We start from the raw sequence: 6516 nt of genomic DNA, 5'->3' as shown, positions 1-6516 counted from the left end.
CATTATGTACTCATGTTTTGGTTAAAGGGCCAGTACGATTACGAGTATTATGAGAGTCAGCGGGTTCGCTCGGCCCTAGGTAAGGGTCGGGTGCCCATCACACCCTATCGGATTAAGGGTGTGACAAATTGGTATCAGAGCGATTGTCCTAGGGGTTGTCTGCAAAGTCGTGTCCGGTAGAGTCCATTTATGGTGTGAAGCCGGCCACATTTATAAACAGGAGGCTACAGGGCATCTAGGATGGTTACTCTTCTTTCACCTCTTAGATCGTGCCATAGAGCCGGGACATAGGAGATGGGATTCCTGTCACTAACCTTTGATTTCAGCAGAATAATGACATCAATCGAAGAAGGTGACCGATGATATTGGAAGCTATAAAGCACGCAGGTAAGTAAAGGTACGAAAGATATGTGTCGAGTACGGTATTGATATACGATTGAAATGCGAAGTTGAAAATCGAAAGGGAAAGTAAGTAAAAAGGGGTAACGCGTGTGGTCATGTTGAGCTTATGAGGTAAATCCATTATTTTCAGATTTTTATGAATATTGAGAGCCCTGTGCGGCTGTGACACGATACAATATGATATGATATATGTATGTGATGATGGTCCCGAGGCAGCCTTGTTGGTATTTCTGCGTGCGTTTTGGGATAGTAAGAAATACAGAGGAAACTCTGTCGAAATTTTTCTGGAAATAAAATGAGGATGAGATATGAGTTTGGAATGTGTTTTGAAAAAAAAAAAGTGTGTCAATAGTAATGACGGGATTTAACTGAGCTGTGAGTACGGCTGCCCTTTAGGAATAAGTAATTGCGGAATTAGTGATAATAGTAAACAAGAGGTCGATGGGGATATGGTAATGAGGAATTTGGAAAGGACTTGTGCTATTAAGAGATGATTTAGGAAGGGCCGGTAGACCTTGATAGAGTGATATATTAAGGCATTGGTTGAATCGAAGAGTAGGAGAAAATATGATGAGATTATAGTTAAAGGGAGTAACGATACGATTAAGACAAGAGTGTGGAGGAAAAAAAATGGTGACGGATACGAATGCATTAATGAGACAGCTGATGAAACGTGTTGTGAGGACGTTTTGGAATATGTTAAGATCCCAATTTACCCCAGATTATGTGACGAAGGTCATGCGGTGAGGTAGACGCAGTCAGGAAGGCGTTAAAGCGTCGTATTCCATCAAAGATTCAAAGTTAAGCGTGCTGGAGGGAGAGCAATTTCAGGATGGGTAACCCCCTGTGTGTCACGACCCAACCCCGTAGGCCGTGACTAGCGCCCGAACTGGGCACCCGTACGTACCAAAAGCCAAAAATAGTAACTCAAATATTTAGAAAAATTTGGGCAGAGTTTCCTCTGTTTTTCTTACTAACCAAAATTAACAAAATACCAACAAAGGCCGCACAAAAATAAACATATCCATATACACATATATAGGCGAGCCGGCAAGGCTGCCGCGGTGGATAAACCGCTCAAACATATAACACATACACGTACTGTACAGAAAGAGCCATAACCCACATACGTGTCTACAAACCTCTACACAGAGTAACAAAATCATATGACGGGATAGGGCCCCGTCGTACCCCTGAATAAATATATACACGAATGTAGCAAAAGACTGTACCAAAATCTGGGCTCCGGACAAGGGAGCTCTTCAAGATAGCTGAACAGGGACCCTAAGCTGGCGGCTCACTCAAACGTGGATCTGTACCTGCGCGGCATGAAACGCAGCCCCCGAAGAAAGGGGGTCAGTACGAAATATGTACTGAGTATGTAAAGCAGTAAACACAATGACTGAATCATACGGAAATAAAGAGGACAGAAAAGTAGTACAATAACATCTATCTCATAAAACTTACCTTGAACGTAAATCAAGCTTTTCAAAATCATTAATGGACTGAGTATCATAATTAAATAAATCATCGTGAACATATGCATACATAACATGCCCCGGCCCTCTAATGAGGGACGCGGTAAGTAAAATCATCATGTGTGTACATGTAACGTGCCCCGGCCCTCTAGTGAGGGACGCGGTGAAAAGGAATCATCGTATGCCATCCTGGCCACCTCCCCGTCATCACATCATCATCATATATATATATATTAATATAACAAGCCCCAGCCCTCTAGTGAGGGACGCGGTGAACAATGCAATGGAATTGCACGAATACATGCCCGGCCCGGACGCGGAAAGATGTCATAGACGAGCGCAGTAGTGAGAAAACCATATGCAACATAAAACATACAATGTTTGCCAAGACTCGAAAGAACAATCCAGACGATAGATCATTTAAAGGAAATCAGACAATAGCCAAAGGTCATACCTTTCGGAGTTGCGACGAATTATGTCAAAACAAAACCTTTGGGGTCGTTTATACATGGCAAAATATATCATAGAACTTAATGGGATAATCAAACGATCACTTTTTAATAATCGAAAGTTAGTCAAAAGTCGTACTTACATGATGCTCAAAACAAGTCAATTAAGTCACCGTGGAAGAATCTCGGGAATCGGGGGCCCACCTCGGGTCAAATGAGGTGGCGTACATGATTTACGTATGTTACACTTCATGACATCACTTATGAAAGTCTTAAGGTAGTCGGGTCCTATTTGTGCAGGTTCTAGACATTTAGGCACTTCTTCTAACTATTCGTAACATATTCAATTCAGTTCTACTGAATGAAAAATGGGCAAATTCGGACGTAGATTCCGAAGAGAGTCATCCTCGAGGCTTGTATCAAATCCTATTATGCCTAGGACATGCCAAGAGAACAAAAGGTGAAGCTTTACATACCTTATTCGCTCCCTACGCTTCTCCAAATTCAAATCCCGTTTCGTCCAAAATCTACAATTGGTCACATTTACCAAATATTAATCATAAGGCTTTAAGAATTCAATCTTCATCAATACTTGTCTACAAAAATTTGGGCAGCATCTCCCCTATACATATAGCACCCCCGAGAATTTAACTCGGCCAAAATAATTCAACAACAACACCAACGACACCAACAATCATCACAAAACACAATATAGCATAACTAGTCTCCTTTCCAACATAGTGTACTAATTTTCATTCCAACTTCACATTTTCAATTCAATACCAACCTTCTCATATTCATTTACTAATCAAGATCATTACAATACAATTTGGAAATATTTCATATCATTTCTACGAAATATTCACAAAATATACAAAGTATACAAATTTTTTTCACCAAAACCATAACCCATCCAAAACTTCTAATCTTCATCATAAATATTCGTAACATATTTCCATTCCCCTCATTTCATCACAATATTCATAATTTGCACCTTAACAATTCATTTTCATAATTATGCAAATTTCCCATAACTTCACCAATTTTCCTACAATCATTATACAACCCATTTTCATGTAATTTTTGGCTAGCATTCTCCCACTTACTCCACAAGACCACTACAACACAATTAACATAACAAATAAAATTTCAATTTTTCCTCTCCAATAATCCCCATTTTCGGCCACACCCTTATACATCTCTATAACATACAATTTTTACACTTTACATTTCTTTCCACATACTACAACATATACATATAATTCTTCTAATATAAAAGATTAAAATTCTTACCTTTTTCTCCCAACTTCTTCACTTGACTAAGTTGTTAAATTGATGAAACAAGTGCCCCTTCTTCCAAAATAACTACACCAAGTTGTAAAGGACCCTTGAATTAGTAGGAATACCACAAGAAAATAATTTTAGAGGCAAGATTTTGAGGGGTGACTTTTGAGAGCTTATGGCCGAATGGCCTTCAAATTTTTTGCTCTTGTTTCTTTTGTTTCTCTCTTATCAATTGTCTTGAAACTTCTATGAGTTTCATGACAATTAAATGGTCCCTTATATTTATTTAGCACATGGTAAATTCCCATGAGCTTGGGCCATTATAACATGGCCGGCCACCCCTCTCAATTTTGGGCCTCATTTTTCTTTTCATTTTTTTGGGCCAACCCGGTTGGTCCCGAGTTGGGCCAAGCCCACTGACCTTTCGACCTTAAAACGTCCATATCTCCTTGTACCGACGTCACCTGGGAACCCACGACCTATGGTTGGAAAGCTAATTCAATTATCTACAACTTCTATTTCTTGGTATTGTTCTAAATTCCAAACTTATAATACCGTTTTTGCCCCTCAAAATCAGGTCACCCAAAAACGTTTTCTTAAAAATATTCGTTTGGAGGGCTTCCACTTTGATTTGGCCCAAGGGTCCTTCATGAGTTGTGTTTAACTTTACATATGCGATTCATATAACTTGTCACATGTTCCAAAAAAAATCTTAACGTGTGGGCCCCACCTCAGCTTACAAATAATCCGACGTTCAAAAATACGGGATATAACACTGGGAAGTTTTTCTGAAAGTCTTACAAATTCAGACGTAAGAAGCCAATGAGGAGGTAGATTAATCTAAGGAAGATTAGAGTCTGCGGAGTGGGCAGGAACCTTAAGGAATCGCATAGGACGGGGCGGATCAGGCCGGTAAAGAGAAAGGGAGCCAACGGAAGAAGTAGACAAGAAGAAAGCGAGACACCAGTGTAGTAATAGGTTATGACATATGACGGAGGACATGAGTGCCATAAGTGACGGGACGGTAAAAGACCAATTATAGAAAGATGAGAAACAAGGTATAATGAGTGCTAGAAGATGACTGATATGCTACGGATAAGCATAGACGAATAAAGTACGTTTTGAGAATGAAAGAAGGAGTAAGTAGGGGTAGAGTGTGTTCTGAGAGACACAGAGATAGCATAAGATTCCTCGTGTGCAAAATAAGAGATAGGCATAAACGGAAGAAACGACAAGGGGATGCCAAAGAAAGCACCAAGATATATCGGGATAAAGATAATATTCCGAGAGAACTTTGGATGCTTGTTGCCGGAGTAAGAGTATTGCCTAATTAGGATCGGAAGTAAGGACATGAGGCAAGTATAAATAGATAATGATATAAGTACACCCCTAAAGGGGGGAGCAGGTGAGAGAAATGTAAGGATGAGATAGAAACAGTTGATACGGTAGTGTGTTTGATATGGACGCCTGGGCTACAAATGAGACCCTTTACTGAAGTGAGTTAGCAGGATCGGGAAAACCGACAATAAGTGGATAAAAGTCAGGATAATGTTTAAGGTAGTGTGAGAAGTTTTGCACGGACTTTGAATGACACGACGCCAGAAAGTGGACTTGTATGAAGAAAAAGAGTATGACAAGAGAATGGTATTGGATAGCCTAAGAGATAGTGTGAGGGATGGCAATAGCTACAAAAAAGGGAGCTCCCCCGAGGTGCTTATGCGACCCCCGCAGGATTAGTTGAACATTCGAGGACGAATGTTCCAAAGGGGGGAAGGATGTTATACCTCGCATTTTGTACATTTGGATATTCCGAGTTAATTGCGGAAGGTTAAGGACAAGGCTATAATTTTTTTCAAGAATGCATAAGTTTCATATTCACCTTTTTATTGGTATGGAGTATTAAGAGTAAATTTGGGATAAGGAGAAATTGGAGGCTAAAAGTTGGAAAAAATGATTTCATGAAATGGCCAAGGGGCCAAGATGGCCGTCCATGTTGGCATGGGTTCCACCCATGGTTGGCCAATATTTCCAAGCCATGAAATGGCACATGTGTTCATTTTATATATTTGAGGGAGTTAAATGTATATATGTGTATAATTCATGACCAAGTCAAATTATTCATCTTTCATGATTAAAGAAATTTCTAGAAAAATTGAGAAAAATTGGAGGAAAATAAAGGGCACATGACCGGCCATGTGCCCCTTTGTGTATATATATATATATATGTGTGGTGCTAAAATAAGACATAAGCCACCATTTGCAACTCTAGAAATTTCAAGAAAGTGAGAGAGAAAAATGGCAAGGCCATTCGGCCAAGGCTTGGAGCCGAGCAAGACCAAGAAGAGTGAAAGAAAAAAATAATTCTCTCTAGCAATTTCACTCCTTAGAAGGTGCATAACAACGTGGTGGAGTTGTTGGAGTAGTAAGAACAAGTGTTGGTTCAAGGCGTGGTTCGTACCCAACTTGAGGAACTAAGTGAAAGAGGTGTGGTTCAATCTTATTTTTCATATGTTATGGATGATTTGTGTATGTTGTGAAGTATGGAAATGAATGAAAATCATGAAAACATAGATGTGGGGAGTGTAGCCGTGAGTGTGTGTGTGTGTGGCCGTGTATATGTGTATGTGTAGGGGGTGAAGAATTAGTTGTATTTAGCATGTTTATGTGTTGTTGTAGAGTGTAGAAAATGAATGAAACTTATGAGATTATGTATGTTGAGGAATGGCCGTGTAGGGGCTGATTTGGTGTAGGCATGCTAAGCTAATTTTATTTAGTGTTTGGTTGATATTGTTATGGACATTTTGAGCATGTTGTAATGTGTTGAAATGGATGAAATGCATGAAGTTGTGTGTGTGGAGGTGTTGACCGAATGGTGGTTGTTTTGTGTGGAAGAAATGGACTAA

This window comes from Lycium ferocissimum, unplaced genomic scaffold (assembly GCF_029784015.1).
Source record: "Lycium ferocissimum isolate CSIRO_LF1 unplaced genomic scaffold, AGI_CSIRO_Lferr_CH_V1 ctg10242, whole genome shotgun sequence".
NCBI lineage: Eukaryota > Viridiplantae > Streptophyta > Magnoliopsida > Solanales > Solanaceae > Lycium > Lycium ferocissimum.
The sequence above is the reverse complement of the archived record's forward strand: the minus strand, read 5'-3'. Positions refer to the sequence as shown.